General features: G+C 38.4%; 1 protein-coding gene across 2 annotated transcripts in view; it reads right to left on the bottom strand.

The window, feature by feature from the left end:
* Nucleotides 1-20,806, bottom strand: part of PIK3C2A (phosphatidylinositol-4-phosphate 3-kinase catalytic subunit type 2 alpha) — a 104,383-nt gene extending 83,577 nt beyond the window's left edge. The window contains exon 1 of one of the 2 annotated variants that reach the window (XM_059407689.1): nt 20,652-20,806. The gene's annotated coding sequence lies outside the window, so the exon portion shown is untranslated. The remainder of the gene's footprint in view (nt 1-20,651) is intronic. The other variant, XM_059407695.1, reaches the window with a different exon arrangement.
* Between the last annotated feature and the right edge of the window lie 247 nt (nt 20,807-21,053).

Here is a 21,053-nt window from a genome sequence, read left to right as displayed (position 1 = left end):
ATTTCAGATGGCACATGACTGGAATATATGAGAGAAAGTTCAACTGCCTGTTACTGAATACCACAACATGGTGTATTTTTCACAAAATCAGATGAATTAGAACAAAACAACATTTTGCAAAGGGAAGCAAATACTGAACTGCAATTCACCTTCCACAGGCATATTGGTAATTTATTTAACCATTTTCCTGGCCACCATATTTGGTAATGATAGGACATTGTTCTGAAAGAGAGAATCAGGATTTTTTAAAGTGAGCTTGAGATAGTTTACTCAAAAGAGCACACTTATTCTAAATTATTTCATATTAATGTTACCTTTTATTTACTGACAAAGGTATAAAATAGTGTGAAAAATATTTTAACAGTGAATATGGCATTTTTTCACATCACTTTATTTGCTTGCCCTATCCCCAGTATTAACCCCAAGCAGAATTTGCTAAAGTAAATTCAACTCTAAGTAGTAAAAGTAAGCTATTAATGGATGATTTACCATATTTTAGCTTTCCAAAAGATTATCATGCATGTATACCCAAAGGTAATAAAGGACTTAAAAGGTTGTCCAAAAGTAACCCAGTGCTTCAGCTATTTTTTTCTGAGGCTGCCATAGTAACATGCTCCATTAATTTTTTTAAACAAAACGTCATTTGATGACAAACATTTAGCAGGATACAATTTTGCACATGCTAATTCAAAATGCAAACTTCAAGGCTAATGTTCTAATTCAAGCTGGAAAAGACAATATAACTAGTTTCTGAATGATGACTGTATACCATCTGCCAAAATTTCCCAACACTGAGTAACCCAGTGATAATCACAAGGCTGTAGCTACTTTAAATTCTTCAAAAGAGGGCAATTAAACTATTCAGTTAAACTTTGGGATACCATTTGCAGACCCAAAAGAATTAATTTAAAAGCTCTTGGCTTCTTTGGTAGACATTCATTTAAAATTTAAATTTAGATCTCAGAAATAAGAAATAAAACAAGCCAGTACTGCTACCCATCTAAATACTTTGTGATCTTGAAATTAAAGGTAAGTAAAAAAAAAAAAATAGAGAAAAAAATCATTTGAGTTCAACAATGAAAATATTTCTCATCTAAAATGAAAATGAGGGGCGCCTGGGTGGCTCAGTCAATTAAGTATCTGCCTTCTGCTCAGGTCATGATCCCAGGGTCCTGGATCCAGTCCTGCATTGAGCTCTCTGCTCAGCAGGGTGCTTCTGCCTCTTCCTCTGCCTGCTGCTCACCCCTGCTTGTGCTCATGCGTGCATGCTCTCTTGCGCTGAGTCAAATAAATAAATCTTAAATAATAATAAATTAAAAAAATAAAGTGAAAATGAATCTCAAAGAAAATTAAATAATGGCACCCCTATGGAACTGAATACTATGCCACCATTAAAAATAAAATTATTGGGGTGGCTGGTTGGTTCAGTGGGTTAAAGCCTCTGCCTTCGGCTCAGGTCATGTCTCAGGGTCCTGGGATCGAGCCTCACATTGGGTTCTCTGCTTGGCAGGGAGCCTACTTTCCCCCCTCTCTCTGCCTGCCTCTCTGCCTGCTTGTGATCTCTGCCTCTCTGTCAAATAAATGAATAACATCTTTAATAAATAAATAAATAAATAAATAAATGAATGAAATAACTAACACTACAGTAACCATGGAAAATATTTAAAACTGTAGCAAATATCTACATATCTCTATACATAAATCTACAGACATACACCAATATACGTTGTTTGCATAGATACATAAACACTAAGTGCCAAAAACACTGCTTAAAGCAATGTATTAACTAATTTAATCCTCATAAACTAAGTAGCTACTATTATCTCCAGTATACAAACAAAAAAACTTCATACAAATTATATAATCTGCCCAAGTTCATAGTAGTTAGCAAGTGGTGAGAGAACTCAAATCCAGGCACTGCTAATTTACTATATTTTTATGTTCACAGTTACCTAGAATAAGTGTCTAAACATACCTTATCCTTCATAAATACCAACTTTCTTCCTCAAGGCTAGTTACCTCATTCTGCATTAATAAATTTTATTGTTTAATTCTATCATGAAGCAATTAATGCTATTTAGTTATAACATGTGCCAATTTATTAGTTAATTTATTATCACATGACTAGCAAATTTATCATTTCTTTGAGGGCATGAATTCAGATTTTACTCATCCTCTTCTACTCTACTGTAGTTGTTGAGTGAATGCCTCCATGACTAGGAACTTAAGACACTGTTCTTTTTATCAAAGAGAAAGCTCAAATTCTGCAACAAGCAAAGAAATTTAAAAAAAGCGGACTAAAAGAGTTTATTTATTAATGAGTCAACTAAATTTGGGACACCTGAGTAGCTCAGTTAAGTGTCTACCTTCGGCCCAGGTTTTGATCCCAGGGTCCTGGATTCAGCTGGGAGCCTGCTTTGCCCTCTGCCTAACGCTCCCCCTGCTCATGTTCTCAGACAAATAAATAAATAAAATCTTGAAAAAACAAAAAAACTAAAAGTGAAAAATCATGTAGTTGAGTTTAGAATAAACAAGTGGTGGCAGAAAAAAATTATCTTGGAAACTAGGAGGGGAGACGGCAACAGAAAACTAAAAATAGGAGAGGAGGGGGTGCCTGGCTGGCTTAGTCAGTGGAGTGTGTGACTCCTGATCTCAGTCAGGATTGTGAGTTTGAGCCCCATGTTGGGTATAGAGATTACTTAAAAAAGGAAAACTCTTAAATAAAATAAAAATAGGAGAGAAGCATCATCTGTTCTAAAAGGAAGAACTCCAGTAGACAAGATAACATTCTCGAACTATCTCTGATTCATTGAGGAAAAAAATTCAACTGACAAAAGTAATCAAGTACTTTGGTATTAGGCATTATACAACTTTGTCAAAAAGATTAAATGGGGGCGCCTGGGTGGCTCAGTGGATTGGGCCGCTGCCTTCGGCTCGGGTCATGATCTCAGGATCCTGGGATCGAGTCCCGCATCGGGCTCTCTGCTCGGCAGGGAGCCTGCTTCCCTCTCTCTCTCTCTCTGGCTGCCTCTCTGTCTACTTGTGATTTCTCTCTGTCAAATAAATAAATCTTTAAAAAAAAAAAAAAAAAAAAAAGATTAAATGGATGAATGTCCTGGTGTTTGTTGGGTTAGCACTATTCAATGGGAGTGGAATGCATGCCACATACTGAATTTAAAAATTTTTACAACTACATTAACAGAAAGAAGCAGACAAAATTATTAATATTTTATGTAATACAATATATTCAAAATACTGTCATTTCAATAGGTAACCAATATAAAAATATGAATGGGACATTTTACCTTCTTTTTTATAATAAGTCTTCAAAACGCGGTATATATTTTACACTTACACATTTCAACTTAGACTCGCCATATTTCAAGTGCTCAAAAGCTCAAAAGGTGGCAAGTAGACAACTTATGGACAGAATTTAAAAGGAAAGGAACAAAAAGCAGGGTGAACGAGCATCATTAATTTCTGGATAGTAAGGAAAAATTTATTTTCCCAAAGGGAATTCATCCCTTCCCTCAACTCAATAAAGTATCTCCAATGTCTATTAGTTAATTTTCAGGGGAAGAAAAATTTTAGTTCCCTAAATAACATACAGCCTTTTAACTAAGGTCTGTCTTAACCATTATGAGTAAGTTTTGTATTTTTAAAGTATACAATTTCTAATTGTTCTACAATTAACAAACTGTTAACATTTCATAGATAAATTTCATTTCATAGATAAATCAACCAAACAGGATTACAAAATTACGAAAACGTTAACTTATTTAATTGAAGGGGGAAAAAAAAAGAATCATAAAGCCAAACTAACCCAGGGAATTCCTAGTTAACCTCAGTATAAAGAAGGCCATCCCAATATGATTTAAAGCCAGGAAGAGAATATTCAAATATGTATTTATTTTTTTTAAAAAACTTATTTTTGGTAAATAAGCACTACATAATTTATTTACTTCTTCAATAAATATTCATTATTGGGTGTATACTAGATGCTGAAAGCAAAATAAAAAAACAACCACCACCATTGGGGTGCCTAGCTGGCTAAGTAAGAAGAACACACAGCTCTTGGTCTCATGGTCCTAGGGCAGGAGTGACAGACTGGGTGTAGAGATTACTAAAATAAATAAACTTAAAAAAAACTAACTATTAAAAATATCAATGAAAAAACAATAAACATGGGGCGGCCTGGATGGCTCAGCAGGTTAAACGTCTGCCTTCAGCTCCCTCAGGTCATGATCACAGGCTTCTGGGACAGAGCCCACAGAGGGCTCCCACCACAGTTTGCTTCTCAGGATGCCTCTGACAATCCCCACTCATGCTCTCTCTCTCTGGAATAAAAAAAATCTTTAAAATAAACAAAAGTTGGGACATCGGCTCAGGTCATGATCCCAGCGTCCTGGGATCGAGTCCCACATCGGGCTCCTTGCTCGGCAGGGAGTCTGCTTCTCCCTCTGCCTCTGCCTGCCATTCTGTCTGCCTGTGTTCATGCGCTCTCTCTCTCTGACAAATAAATTTAAAAATCTTTTAAAAAAAAATAAATAAATAAATAAAATAAACAAAAGTTATACTAAACCTAATATACCAAACTGATTAACACATGCACAGAGAAATAAAAAAATATTCATCATACTAAACCTTTTAAGATACAGTAAGGAGATTTAAAAAAATGCTGTAAATTTTCCTATAAGATTTTATTTATTTATTTGACAGACAGAGATCACAAGTAGGCAGAGAGGCAGGCAGAGGGAGAGAGGGGGAAGCAGGCTCTCTGCTGAGCAGAGAGACTGATGCGGGGTTTGATCCCAGAACCCTGGGATCATGACCTGAGCTAAAGGCAGAGGCTTTAACCTACTGAGTCACCCAGGCACCCCTTACAGCATTTTTTTAAAAAAGATTTCTTTCTTTATTTGACAGTGAGAGGGAAAGAGTGAAAACACAAGTAGGGCGAGCGGCAGGCAAAGGGAGAGGGAGAAGCAGGCTCCTTGCTGAGTAGGGAGCCTGGGCTCGATCCCAGGATCCCGGGATCATGACCTGAGCCGAAGGCAGAGGCTTCAACCCACTGAGCCACCCAGGCGCCCCAATTACAAACCAATCTTACTCATGAACAAAACAGCAAACCAAACTTAGCTGTAAATACAAAATGCAATTTACCACATCAATAAAGAATTAAAACAGAAAAAGCATATGTTCATCTCAATAGATATTCTTCGCCAACTATGAACAGAAGGGAAGTTCCTTATTTGACCATGAGTAGCAACAAAAATCTTATCTAATGATGAAACCGTGAAAGCTTTCCCTTTGACCATGAACAAAAACCAGGATGCCCACCACTACTTCAATGCAACACTTTATAGACTACTAGACAGCACAGAAAAGGAAAATGTAGGATCAAATAGGAAGAAACAAAGTATTATTCCGAGATAGAGTAAAAATTCCAAAGAATATGTAGGTAACAGCAATGCTAGATTTTAGCAAGATTATTGGAAATGATACTAATATATAAAAAAATCAATTGTATTTCTATATATTCATCATAGTTAGACAAGGCAATTTTCAAAACAATTATATTTATAGTAACACACACAGAACCCACTAACTAGCAGTACATGTAACAAGTTGTGGGGGAAAATTATAAAACTTTACTGACAAATACTAGGATTATCTGAATGTAAGGGATAGTTTTCCATGTTCAGAAGCTTGAAAACTTAATTTTGTGAAGATTCCACTTCTCCTGAAATAGATATATAGACTTGATGAAATCCCACTCAAAATTCAACAGCTTTTAAAATAAAATTTGACAAGTTAATTCTAAAATTTATTCAGTAACCAAAATGGCCAAAAGAGCCAAAACCCTCTTGGAAAAGAACAAAGTGGAAACATGTGCTCTACCCACTAAAGATTATAAAAGCAATTTTATTAAAGATAATATGGTATTGGGCGCCTGGGTGGCTCAGTGGGTTAAGCCGCTGCCTTCAGCTCAGGTCATGATCTCAGGGTCCTGGGATCGAGTCCCGCATCGGGCTCTCTGCTCAGCAAGGAGCCTGCTTCCCTCTCTCTCTCTCTGCCTGCCTCTCCATCTACTTGTGATTTCTCTCTGTCAAATAAATAAATAAAATCTTTAAAAAAAAAAAAAAAAAAAAAGATAATATGGTATTTATGCAGGAAGAGGAAAATCTAATAAAGAACAGGCTAAGAGGCCAAAAACAGAAACACACCTGCATAGACACCTGACTAAAGACAAGCGGCATATCAGAGCCCAGGGAAAGAACTGTCTTTTCAATAAATGAAGCTAGAACAAATGAAGGGAAATGAAACAGATTCCTACTTCCTTCCCTCCTTAAGCAAAATCAACTCAAGGCAAACCAAACGTCTAAATGTGAAAGGAAAAATAGAATCAGAGAAAGGAAAAATTTCTTAAACAAGACAGAAAGCACTAAACATAAGAGGAAAAAAAAAACCCTGGACTATAATCCACAACTTTTATTTATCAAAACACACCAAAGAGGATGACAAAAACAAGCCACAAGAAAGGAAGATATCTTTAACACATAACCAAAGAACTCAAATACTAGATTACTAACTTCTACAAATTAAAAAGAAAATCCTAAGAACCTTCGAGTAACATTGCCCACAATAGTCCAAAGTAGAAATGAACCTGGAATTAGTCATTAGATCAGTCTCCAGTTCCTCTCTCATCTCAGGAAGTCAGGGGATGAAACTGAAAGTTCCAACCCTCTAAACATGCCTCAGCCTCTGATGACCAGCCCCATCCTGAAACTATCTAGGGATCTCTGGCACTATTAACCTCATTAGCATACAAAAAGAAACTCTAGAAATTCCAAGGCTTTAGGAGTTCCATGAGAGGAACCAGAACAAAGACCAAATATTTTTTTTTATTATATCACAGTTCATTCAGTGGAATTCTATATAGTAATGCCAATGAACTACAGCTACAAGAAAAAATGAGTAAAATGTAGAAACATGACAAACACATGGACACACAAAAATACATACAATGAGGGGTGCCTGGGTGGCTCAGTGGGTTAAAGCCTTTGCCTTTGGCTCAGGTCATGATCCCAGGATCCTGGGATGGAGCCCAGCATCAGTCTTTCTGCTCAGCAGGGAGCCTGCTTCCTCCTCTCTCTCTACCTGCTTCTCTGCCTACTTGTGATCTCTGTCAAGTAAATAAATAAAATCTTAAAAAAAAAATACATACAATGATTCCAGTCACATAAATTTCAAAAACATGAAAAACTATATTGTTTAAGAATGCTTACATTAAAAAAAAAAAAAAAAAAGAATGCTTACATAATGGTAAAACTGTGAAGAAAAGGAAAGGACTCTCAAAAGTTAGGATAGTGGTTACTCATGGAGGGAGGCAAAGATTCATGACCAAGGGTAAGTATATTAGGGACTTCTGGAATACAAGCAATGTTCTAGTTCGTTACCTACTGACTGGTTATACAGGTGTTTATTTTACAATTACTTGTTAAATAATCATATGCTTTATGCACTTTTCTGTGCATTATTTCATAATAAAATAATCTACTCCCCATATATTTTAAATTTCAGTAGTTTAAATATTTTCATATATTATACATGGTATGTGAAAATTAAACCACCTACAATTAATAGTATGTGGGGGGGTTAAAATTCACATGTGGCAAATTATACGAACACAAGACGCTCAACTTTTTAATGTCATAAAAAATATAAATAAGAGCAAAGAGCAATATTACCCCTTTTTATTTGCCAATCTTTAGGCTAAGTTAAGGACACTACTCTCATTTATTAAGGGATACAAAGAAAGGGTAATTAAGACTGCAAAAGAAAACAACAAATTACCGTTTCCCAATTTTCACCATCTGTGAATTACTTAACAGGCACTGCACATAACATGATTTATGTTAAAAAAAAAAAAAACTTCACTGCATTTTAAAATACAACTACAATATTTAAAAATAGATACTAAGCAAGAGAGATGACTGCACACTCTCACCATTTTATGTTATATCCAGCAAATTTTTTTTACTTGAATTGAATTAGAAAATCCTAATTTAATTATAGCTCGTCAGGAACGCAGCAATGTTTGATGGTAACTCTATCAGAAAGTTACTGATATGTACATACAATCTTATAGCCTCCACCTTCAACTATTTCTTGAATCTGAGCATTTTTTCTATATATTCCTACTACCATCCTAGACCAACCATCATCTGTTGCCTGGATTATTGGAATAAATACCCAGTCTGTTTCTGCCAACCCTCCACTCTCCACCTTCAGATCACTCTCAACACAGCAGCCAGAATGATACTGAAAAACTAGATCTTTCCACTAAGAACGTTCAACAGTTCTTATCTCACTCAGAAAAAAAAAAAAGGTAAAATCCTTACAACAGCCTACCAGGCACTCTAATATCTGGTCCCCCTATTACTTCTGTAATTCTCCTCTGTGCTACTATCAAACTAACTGCCTTGTTATTCCTCAAATACATTATACTTCTCGCTCAGAACCTTTGCTCTTCTGTTCCCTCTAGACTATTCCGCCCCTGGATAGCTGAATGGCATACCCTCTCACCTTCAAGTGTTCCCTCAGAAGGTGATATCTGAGTTAAGTCCTCCCTGATAATCAAGATAAAACTGCAACTTTCTCTAACTCCACTGTTCATACACTTTGCTTTTTCTTAGCATTTAGCACCATCCAGCATACTACAGATTTTTTTTTTTTTAAAGATTTTATTTATTCGACACAGAGAGAGATCACAAGTAGGCAGAGTGGCAGGCAGAGAGAGAAGGGGAAGCAGGCTTCCTGCTGAACTGAGAGCCGGATGTGAGGCTCTATCCCAGGGCTCTGAGATCACGACCTGAGCTGACGGCAGAGGCTTAACCCACTGAGCCACCCAGGCGCCCCCAGCATACTTAGATTTTACTTATGTATTTTGCTGTCTAGTTTTTCCCCCTCTAGACTATAAATTTCATGGAGCTAGGATTTATCTGTTAGGCTCACTCTTATACACCCAGCGCCTAGAACAATCCTAGAACAAGCAAGCTTACATTCAAATGTTTATTAACAAATAAATGAAATTTAATCTAATATGCTCCCGATTAGGAAGCAATTTTTCATTGTAGAGTGCCTCTGTTGCTCTGTAAGATACTTAAAATTACACAGAAATATCTTACTCAAAGTAAGTATTTTAAACTAAGAGATACCATAGATTTTTAACTCTTGTTGCATTCATTTTCATTTAAAGTATTTTGAAGTCATCTTAAAAGTGCCAAATTATAAAAAAAAAAAAAGAAAAGAAAAGAAAAAAAAGTGCCAAACTATAAACCACTAATTTCTTTCTCTGGGGGGAATAAAATAATGTGCGTTACTCTCAGTACTGTTCTTCAGAGCCACATGGTCCTTCCCAGTCAGATCAAAACATACAACTATTTTGAAGTACTTGTGGAAAATAGAGTTCATGCCTGCCTATTGATTAGAAATAGAAGTCTTGGATGCAACAGGGCAATTTCGCTAGAGATGAATCTTGAGGTGTTACCTATATAAAACTAAAGACCTGAAGTCATGAAAGTAGTTGTAATTGCCCTGGGAGAATGTGTTAAGTGAAGAGAATAAAACAAACAAGGAGGAAATCATAAGGGCCACTAATTCTTACGCAGGAAACAAAAGGTCAGAGAAACATAATAGGTATGAAAAATGGTATCAGAGAAATAAGGGAATGCAGTGTCCTAAGAAGAACGTGATTAGTAGTGTCAGAAACTACAGAGAGGTGACACAGGATAAGGGTTGAAAAAGGAAAAAGAAAAAAGAAAAAGAAAACCCTCAAAATCTAAGCTTGTTTGTGATTATTTTAATAATAATTTCATTAGATACAATTAACTTATAAAATTCACCCATTTAAAGCATACAATTCAGTTGTTTCCATATATTCAGAACTGTGCAACCATCGCCACTACCAAACTGCAGAACATGTTCATCATCCCAAAAGAAACACTTTACCCATTACCAGTCCCTCCTCATTTCTCCATCCCACAGACCATCAGCAGTGAAAGTTTTCCAAAGAGAACAATTTGGAGAAGTGCAGAAAACTAAAAAAGTAAGGAATTACAAGTAGCAAAGACATATTATTCTTTCAATTCATTGACAGTAAAAGGAACTCAGACGAGGTATCAGGAATGGCTGTTTAAAATGGTTTAAAAAGGCCTTCAATAGAGTAGATTGATGACAAGAATTCAGGGCACAAAAAGTAATAGATACATAAAACTGGACATTCACACTAGCTTAATTATTGAGTACAGTTGGATATGAATCAGAAGCATGGATGAAGGGTCTTTTCTTGAAAAGGAGAAGACATCTTGCAAAACGGAGATGATAAAGGTAAGGAACTACTAGGTCAATAACTAAAAATGGAGGACTGAGGGGAGCCAATGGTGGAAAGCAGATTTTCACTATCTAAAGTTTGGTAGAGTTTTAAACACTTCATCATTTGTAAGCTTTATTATTTTAAAAGGTAATAAAAATGTAGACAAAGTGGGGCTCCTGGGTGGCTCAGTGGGTTAAAGCCTCTGCCTTTGGCTAAGGTCATGATCCCAGAGTCCTGGAATCGAGCCCCACATCAGGCTCTCTGCTCAGTGGGGAGCCTGCTTCCTCCTCTCTCTCTCTCTGCCTGCCTCTCCACCTACTTGTGATCTCTTTCTCTGTCAAATAAACAAAATCTTAAAAAAAAAACAAAACTGACAGAGGGATTTTACTGTTATTAGAATACACAAAGTGGCAAGAAACTGTCTCACTTCAACAATGAAAAACAAGCTAAGTAAGCTTTAAAAAAATACTTTTAAGAGACATCAGAGAGCAGAGGACACACATTAAAAACCCTAATGAAGGGGTGCCTAACTGACTAGGAGTGCCTAGTCAGTTAAGCATCTGCCTTTGGCTCAGGTCGGATCCCAGGGTCCTGGGTTTAAGCCCTGTGTCATGCTCCCTGCTCAGTGGGAAGCCTGCTTCTCCCTCTCCCTCTGCCCTTCTCCTCTACTTGTACCCCCTCTCTCTCAAACACATAAATAAAATCTTAAAAAAACCCTAATGAATTAAATTCCCAAAAGTGATAAACTTCTTATAGGAGAGGCAGATCCATTGTTATTATCATCTCTAGTACAGAAGAGCAGGAAGAATGCACTACAGACAGGGATAAGGAAAAAACCGTAAGACTTCTGATGAACACTTTTAACAGTAGTGGGTAGGCTACCCTAACAGATCAGAATTCTGAGTGGTCTAAAGCCCTGGATTAAGAATTATAAGGAGCCCCAGGCATGGAACAAGTCTGCACCCACCCACCAAATCTTTCCCTCAAGTCTTCACAGAAACCACACTGAAAGCTGGGGATAAGGCAGAAGAGCTGAAAGAGATCCCCCTTAAGAATGTGGGCCTCCCTAAAATAAAAGGGAACCACCCTCCAACAGCCGGGCAGGTGAGCAGGGAGAAATCCACCTGAGGCATTCCAAGCTTTTAGCTACCAGTGGCTGGGGATGGGGACAGGAGAGCTGACAAAAAGCCCTCAAAAGCATCCTAGGCCTTTATAAAAGATAGATGCCCTCCAGCGGCTGGGCTTAAGGACAGTAAAGCAAAAATCTGAGACACAGAAAACCAAGAACAAAGAAAGCAGAGAACAAAGGGACTTCCCAGCAACTTAAAAAAAAAAAAAAAAAAAAAAGCTAGCAGCTAGGCTGCAAAACAAATCTCTAGAATCAAGTCAGTGCTCAGATCCCAAATCCTTCTGAAGAGAAACTTATCACTGCCACCCAAAGTACTTCAACCCAGAAATGAATCAAATTAAAGTTGCAACAAAACACAGACCCATCTTACTTATAAATCAGACTTTCTCAGTTTAATGACTTGACAGAATAAGGTACATTTAAGTTGTGCTAATATATAATCAAAGATTATGAGATAAAGAAAATGTGACTTGAGGTGCCTGAGTGCCTCAGTCAGTTAAGGGTCTGCCTTCAGCTCTGGTTATGATCCCAGGGTCCTGGAATGGAGCCCCATATCCGGCTTCCTGCTCAGTGGGGAGCCTGTTCCTCCCTCTTCCCTCTGCCTGCCACTCCCCCTGCTTGTGCTCTGTCCAATAAATAAATAAAATCGTTTAAAAAAAGAAAGAAAATGTAACCCATGGTCAAACAGTCAAAATAAACAGATACAGAAAAGGCCCAAACGCTGGAATTATCAAACAGGAATTTAGGGTAAAATTACTAATTAGGATGAAAATACTAAATGATCTAGCAGAAAAAATGAAGGAGATGCATGAAGGAAGGGGTGTGGCAGGTTCACCAGAATGATACAAATTACAAAAAAGAATCAAACAAATACTAGAAAAATAAATCAGAAATGAAGAATTAATTAGATGGACTAAAAAGCATTAGAAAAGACTGGTAAACTTGAAGACAAATCAACAGGAAATATCCAAACTATGAGAGAAAAAAAGGAGAAAGATAAACGGGCATGCCTGTTGGACAATTTCAAATGACCCAACATTTATAACTGGAGTCCCAGGAGAGGACAGAAAAGAATAAAACTGAAGAAATATTTGAAAAGAAAATGGCCAAGAACTTTCTGCAAGAGAAGAAAGACACCAACACAAAAAATCTAAGAAGTTTAGAAGCCCGTGGGCGCCTGGGTAGGCTCAGTGGATTAAGCCTCTGCCTTCTGGCTCAGGTCATGATCTCAGGGTCCTGGAATCAAGTCCCATGAGCCCCACATGGGGCTCTCTGCTCTCTGCTCAGCACCCCCCACCCCCCAGCCTACTTGTGATCTGTCAAATAAATAAATAATATCTTAAAAAAAAAAAGAGAGAGAGAGAGAAGAAGTAGTTTAGAAGCCCAAGCAGGATAAAAATATACTAGAGAATGAACTTCATGGGATCACAGAGTAATGTAAACAACTACTTGGAAAAAAGTGGTTTCGGTTCTTAATATTTGTGAAGTTAAGGTCAAATGAATCTCATATACAGAGCCTAGTCCTAAAGAAACCTGGCAGGTTTCCATAATGACTTAAAGAATTTAAACCTTTTCTCCAAATTTAGATATGTTTGATATACAGCTATATTTCTAGTTTAGGGTATGACACAATCAAACTCTTAATTTAGACCTGATTTTAGGGTATTAAGGAAGGCACATGTTGTGGTGAGCACTGGGTGTCATACACAACTAATGCTTTGTTGAACACTACATCAAAAACTAATGATGAATTATATGTTGGCTAACTGAACATAATTTTAAAAATTCATTAAAAATTAAACCTAATTTTACTCTGGATTTTTAGTGAAACTTTTTTTTGGTGGGAATGTTTTCTGATAAAAATAACAAGCAGGGCACCTGGGTGGCTCAGAGAGCTAAGTGTCTGCCTTCAGTTCAGGTCATGATCTTGGGATCCTGGGATCAAGACCCACATCAGGCTCCCTGCTCAGGAGGGAGTCTGCTTTTCCTTCACTCCCTCTCACTCTCCCCCTCTCTCTTGCTCACTCTCTTTCCCTCTCAAATAAATCAGTAAAAAAAAAAAATCTTTTAAAATTTAATAAGCTAGGTGGCGCCTGGGTGGCTCAGTGGGTAAGCCGCTGCCTTCGGCTCAGGTCGTGATCTCAGAGTCCTGGGATCGAGCCCCGCATCGGGCTCTCTGCTCAGCAGGGAGCCTGCTTCCTCCTCTCTCTGTCTGCCTCTCTGCCTACTTGTGATCTCTCTCTGTCAAATAAATAAATAAAATCTTTAAAAAAAAAAAACCTAAAAAAAAAAAAAAGAAAAATTTAATAAGCTAAATCACCAAACTCAACTAGCACAAATCAAAAATATTCTCTCAAAAAAATTCCAAAATCTACATCAGTATGAACTTTCTATGATTGAATATATATTTCCAAGGGGAAAAACACTAGTATATTCAATTATTAGGTGTGACAGGAAAGTAAAGGTGTGTATCTCTCTAGAAATGTGAGCTTCACAACGTTCAAAGATTTTTATTTGCTTTGTGGAAAAAAAACATAATAACTAAAATGGAAACTGTGAGACCAATTAATAAATAACTGAAATAATCTAGAAAAGAACTAGTAATGCCTTGAACTAGATTGGCAGCAAGGAAAGAATGGGTTTCTTTAAACAAGCAAACAAAAATGTTAAATTTAGACAGTAAATGAAATGAGGGGGGAAAACAGTGATGTGATAAAGAATGATTTACTTGTGGGGAGGGGGATACTATTTTTAATGGTATGGTCAGGGTAAAGATAAAATTAGAGTGATAACTTGGACATAAGGGGTAAGTCATGGGAAAAGTCAAGAGCCTTCCTAAGCTTCACTAGTTTAAAGATGGATAAGCCTAGCCAGTCCCACAATCTTTAACCTCCATACCACACTTTATAAGTACACTTTGTTCAAGTACTACATGCAATTAATAAGGGGCTTGATTCTCCCTGACAGTCATTCTACTACCTTCAGCTCTTAGGAGCAACATTCTACATATAAAAGATTCACAATGGGGCATTCATCAAGAATGCATTCTGTAACTGCATATATGTGTCACTGTCTGGGAGGGGAACATGACAGGGGGTTGGGGGGCAAGGAGAATACAGTTACAAGAGATTCCTCTTGAAAAGACATTTTACTGACAAAGCAGTTTTCAATCTAACTCAAAAACGCAACAGTAGTACTGCTTTGTGAAGATAATTACTGAACTCTGAACTACTTTATTGTCCATTCATTTAACATGAATCATTAAATATACTCTGACATTACCCCAATTCCAACATGACAAATAACAGTAAGCTTTTGTGCTAAATGTTATGGTATATGCCTCCATTTCCAACATAGCTTAAGACAGGAAAACATAAAACTGAGTTACAACTGAGAAACCCCAAAAAGGGAATGAAAAACTGACACTAATTATTTCTGGAATTTCCCCCCAAACTCCATAATTTCTATGGCTAACAAAATCTTTAGTTGTTTTCAAATAACACAACTACATTAAACTGGTAGTTTTACAGAACAGTGATAACAAAGAAGAGAAAATGATGCAGTAGCAAGACTTGAGGCTCAAATAGCAGATCTCTTAGTAACTGTATAACCTTAAGCAAGTTACTTAATCTCCCTTTGTCTTGTTTTCTCATCTGTAAAAGATTATATCTGTGTCGTCAGGCTTAAATAACATATATATGACTCGTTTATAACATATCTAACAATACATATATGTATTACATCTTTCCAATTATTGGAACAATCATCAGTGTATTCATACCACTAACAAACAGTAGCTTACTGGGGTACCTGAGTGGTGCAGTTGGTTGAGTGACTGGTTTCAGCTCAAGTTGTGATCTCAAGGTCATTGAGATGGAGACCCACTTCCCTTGCACTGGGCTCCCGGCTCACTGGGAGATTCTCTCCCTCTTATGCTCACTCTCTCTCTAAAATAAATCAGTCTTGGGGTGCCTGGGTAGCTCAGTCAGTTAAGCATCTACCTTTGGCTCAGGTCATGATCCCAGGGTCCTGGAATCCAGCTCCATATCGTGCTCCCTGCTCAGGGGGGAGTCTGCTTCTCCCTCTCCCTCTCCCCCTTCCTCATTGCTCGTGCTTTTCACACTCTCTCAAATAAACAATCTTTCAAAAAAAAACAAATAAATAAAATAAATAAATCTTTTAAAAAAGCAGCTTATCACCAATAATCACATGGAAAGATGTTCAGTATCATTAATCATTAAGGAAATGCAAACCAAAACCACAATGAGATACTACTTCATATCTACTAGAATGGCTAAAATTTTTAAAATGGAAAGTAAGTGTTGATAAGGTGCAGCCACTTTGGAAAACACTTTGGTGTTTCCTCAATAAATTAAACATAGAATTTCCATATGACCCAGCAATTCCACTCCTAGATATATACACCCAAAAGCATTAAAACAGAGTTAACTGTACACTAATGCTCACAGTAGTACTTAACAATAGCTAAAAGGTAGCAGGAGCCCAACTGCCCATTAAAAAAAATAGATATACAATATGTGGTGTCTTACTGAATCTCAAAAGCATTCCGCCAAGTGAAAGAAATCAGACTCAAAGGCTAGGGCACCTGGCTGGCTCAGTCAGAAAAGCATGTGACTCTCGATCTTAGGGTTGTGAGTTCAAGCCCCATGTTTAGTGTATATTACTGAAACAAAAACACCTTAAAAAATAAAAAATGGAGAAGGATGACTTCCTCTGAGTTGAGATGACCATTTGTTTAAAAAAAAAAAAGAAGTCTGAATACATCCTATGATACCAACTTATACGACATTCTGGGAGGGTAAAACTATAGGAATAAAAATCAGCTGCCTGGAGGTAAGTGAAAGAGACTGATTACAAAGGAGAGTAAGGATACTTCTGGAGTGACAGAAATATTCTGTATCTTAAATGTGGTGGTGGCAATTAAAGGCTGTCACTATCTCTTCAACTTCTAGAGCTAATACCTAAAACAAATGAATTTTACTATAAGTAAATTATATCTCAATAAATCTGATTAAAAAAAAAAAAAACTCTACATACATACAGGGTCATGTCATACATTTCAAAACAGGCAGAATTCCAGTCTGATAAATGTCATTATGCAATCCAGGCTACATTCCCTGGAGCCAAAGACCACCTTTTCCCAACTCAGCACTGTAGTCTAAAAGATACGTACACACTGAACTAGAAATATAGTTATAAATCACATTATAAACACATATAAAGGAACTTAAATAACTTGGTTATGGATACTCAACAGCACTATGGTTTTGTTTATAGGTATAACTGGATCTCCTTCAGAGCTTAACTTGAGGGAAAATACATGTTGAACATAATTCTCTAAACTGCAAATAAAACATCTGAAAAGATGTTTTCCTGTTTCCTAATTAGGTATTTTTTCTGTGTCTATCACTCCAACATCCACATTCTTTTCCCACCAGAAGGCAAAGTACCTGCACTGATTTCCCTTTAGAAAAAAGAAAAAAATATATTTTATTTATTTGATCACAAGTAGGCAGACAGGCAAGGGGGAGGCAGGGAGCAGAGAGCCAAATGTGGGGCCGGATCCCAGGACCCTGAGATCATGACCTGAGCAGAAGGCAGAGGCTTAACTCACTGAGCCACCCAGGCGCCCCTGATTTCCCTTTTATTGTCTCCTCTCATTTTCCCTTTTGTCTTTGCTTTTCCTTCTCATTCCACAGAACTTCATTCCTTTTTTTTTTTTTTTAAGCAGGCTCCACACCCAAAATGGGGCTCAAACTCACACCAAGATCCCAGCCAGTCCCCGTAATTGAACTTTAATATTTAAGGTCTCCCTGCCTCCACTGATATTTTCTGAATATAAACCACCAAGTTCTGTTTTTATAAGAAAATACTTAAAAAAAAAAAACCCAGCCTATTTCAATTAAAATTTCCCATAGTGCAAATTTTTTTAGCCAATATTCCTAACACTGCCTATTCTTTTCTCTTCTCATAATCAAATTCCTTATCAAACCCCTACTCATTTCACAACAGGAACTAACACTACTCTCTGCTGCTTAGAGCCTCCAACTTCTTCAGTTCTCTTAACCATGTCCTCCATGCTAATCAAGCCACAAATTCACAACCTGTGCTAAGATTTCCTGAATCACGCAAATAATATAAAAGTTCGGACCACTGGCCTCTTGAGTTTTTTATTGCAGAGGTCTACTTATTCTCATCTCTTACTTCACCTCTGTCCTATCTTTATTTTTTCAAACAGAATTCACAGATCCTTCCTTAAATCTGTATTTTTACTTTCTCTTATCTAAGTTTCCCCCCAAGTTGTTCCCTGTGCATTGAAACAACTCTGTCCCAGAAATCTCATCACCTTCTTCCCACAGCACCCCAGAAGTTGATCACCCTTATCTCATTAACAGAAGAAATTTGTCCTTTAAGACTCAATTTGAGCATCATCTTCCTCATATGAACTCATTCCCCTTTTCCAGCTTACGTGATCCCATCCTTTTCAGTACTTTGGATCTACTGATGCCCTTATAACCATACTGTCATAATCTGTGTGTCTCATTTTTTCTATCCCTCAAACCACTACAGTGCCAGGCATCCTTGCAGGCCCTCTGATAGCAAAATCTTTCAGAGGGTTAATTTTTTGCCCTACTCAGGTACAACAAATCAGATCATGTACTATGTAAATGCACAGCACTAAAACATTTGCTTTATCATTTACCTGCCTTGATTTATTCTTGAAACATGAGAAGTAGGGGTGTCTGGGTGGCTCGGTTAAGCAGCTGCCTTCAGCTCAAGTCATGATCCTAGGGTCCTGGGATCAAGTCCTGCAATGGGCTTCCTGCTCATTGCAAAGCCTGCAATGAGGAAGCCTGTGGAAAGCCTGCTTCTCCCTCTCCTTGTGCCTCTGCCTGCCATTCTGCTTACTTGTACTCTCTGTCAAATAAATACAAAAAATCTTTAAAAAAAAAAAAGTAAAAAAAAAGAAACATGAGAAATATAATAAAATGGATAAGTTATGTTATCAAAGTAAGAAGTTATAAAGCATTTAAAAAAAATGTTTTGCACTGCTGCTCTGAAAAGTCTGGTCTGATGCTCTGATAAGAACTCTGAACTCTTGGGAAATTCAACACCCTCACAGGTATAAGTTCACTTACTGAATGTGCTTACAAATGCAAAAACATTGTGCTAGATTACAGAAGGATTCCTGGGCATGGGGGCACCTGGGTGGCTCAGTGGGTTAAGCCTCTGCCTTCGGCTCAGGTCATGATCTCAGGGTCCTGGGATTGATCCCTGCATTGGGCTCTCTGCTCAGCATCCCTGCTTCCCTCTCTCTCTGTACCTGTCTTTCTGCTACTTGTGATCTCTGTCTGTCAAATAAACAAAATTTTAAAAAAAAGCTTCCTGGACATGGAACTGATGCAACAATGTTCAAGTGAAAATTTAAGAACCATTCATGGCAGAAGACGGAAACAAAGAATCAGATGATCAGATGTTTAATATACAACTAACTCCTTATAATTTCAATAATATTATATATATCTAAAGTTATAGTTCCTAACTTATAAATGCAAGCACATCAACTTTTATGTTCCATGAAACAGAAAAGGTTGTGAAACCTATGGATGAAAACATTAAAATACACTGCTTGCCAAAAAAAACTGCAAGCAACATGCACACAAAACAGATTTTCATAAGAAAAAGAAAAAAATACTTCAGAATCTAATCATTCAGGCAAAATTATTTGTCAAAGTAGCTCAATATATATATGCTTGTAACTATATAAAGTCACTTTTGAATTAAGTTTGAGTTAAATAATAAAATCTATCTATTCTCAGTCATAATGCTTTTCAGTACTCAAAAACGGTCTTACTATTAAAGTAGCAATTATCTTCAACTGTATAGCTCTCAAACTAGGTCCCCATGGTGAACAAGAGCACTAACACCAAGAATGGCACAATCCTAAAAGGAGTCTCCTATGGAGACTTAATCACAAGCCTAGGAGGCAAAGGTACAAAGTCTCTTCTGCAATCAAGCATTCCCAGACCTCCAAACAGGCTTCCTCTCTATAGGATGTCTTCACAGCTCTTCTAATAGCTTTTCTCTACATCTCTTCTAAGTTGTAGCTTTGATACTCCAATATATTAAATAATTTTCCCAGCAGAGCTTTCCTGATACCCATCTGGAAAGATTTTAGCTTACTCTTTAGGAGATAATCTTGTTCAAAGACGAAAACCTCCTTCCTTCCTCTCAATTCAACACCCACTGTTCAAAATACAAATATAATTACAACTTCAATTTCTATCTGGCTAATTAACAGAAGGGAAGGAAATACCACAGGCTCTCTCTTCCACGTTTTATCCCCCAGACTTTCCTCCTCACTTAGTTTTTTTCATTTCCCTCCTCAATCCCTGCTCCCCCTCCAAAAAAAATTTCCACATCTAGAGAATCTCCTTTTTAAAGCCAAACCATTTAGTGAGGAAAATAAGTATGTGATTTCTTCAATACGTATTGTTCCTCCGTCACTCAGGAAGGGTTAAGCAAATATTTTTAATCTGACCGCACTCCCGGAAAGATGATGCGCTAAACACAGACTTAATAGTTTTCCCGAAGCAAGTGGATTCACGGCAAAAAGGCAAACCCGGAGAAGTGAAAAGAAAAAGATCATTATCCCAAAAGCTGGAGATGGGACAAAAAGGTGAAGGGTGTGTGTGTGTGTGTGTGTGACACAACTGAGAGAAGTGCAACACACTTCGTCAGAATCTAACAATTCAAGAGAATAGGACCGGCCACAGTGTCTCCAGCCCCGTACCCAAGCACTAGGGGGTGGTCTCCCCTCCCCCTTGGGACAAAACTAACTCCCAGACGCACCACCTCCCAACCCCCGCCGAGAGGGGCCTAATAGGGGCGCGAGCCCCTCGCACCCCTCGCACCTTAGGCGGGGCTGTCAGGAACGGTGTGGGTGGAAGCAAGGCCCGGGGGAGGGAAGTCGGGCTGGGGCAACGCCAAGAGTACCAGATAGGGGGTCAAAGGCGGACACCCGGGAACCGGGGGCCGCAAGGGACCCTCTCATCCGGGGCTCCCCGGGGTCCCTCGCTGCCCTTGGACAGCAGGGTCCCAGGTACCAGTCCCCGCTGCACTTACCACTCCTCACCTCACGCTGCCCGAACCTCTGCCTCCACCACTACCCGAGCCGCCGCAGCAGCCACCGTCCGAGCCATTTCCCACCCTGCCTCCTCAGCCGCCGCCAAGAGTCTCGGCGGACTCCGCGGCCAGCCAAGCAGAGCACGTCACTTCCGACCAGGAAAGCACCGCCTTCCGCGCCCAGGCTTCTGGTGGATTGGCTGGTACGGACGGCCTACCTGAGGTAGTGGGCGGGGCTCGGGCGCGTCCCGCGAGGCTAGAGCTCGGGTGGTGGGGGCCTGGTTGCCGCTTCCCCCGGGAAATGTCGAGTCGGCTCTGGACGCTCTCCCTGTCGCACCAGACCAGGGGGGTGGAGGTGTACCTTCGGGGACCTCCAGACGGCCCCTTGTCTGGCCGGGCGTC

The sequence above is a fragment of the Mustela nigripes genome, chromosome 1, assembly GCF_022355385.1.
Source record: "Mustela nigripes isolate SB6536 chromosome 1, MUSNIG.SB6536, whole genome shotgun sequence".
In the NCBI taxonomy this organism is placed as follows: Eukaryota; Metazoa; Chordata; class Mammalia; order Carnivora; family Mustelidae; genus Mustela; species Mustela nigripes.
Note: the sequence above shows the minus strand (reverse complement) of the source record. Positions and strands in the feature narration are given on the sequence as shown.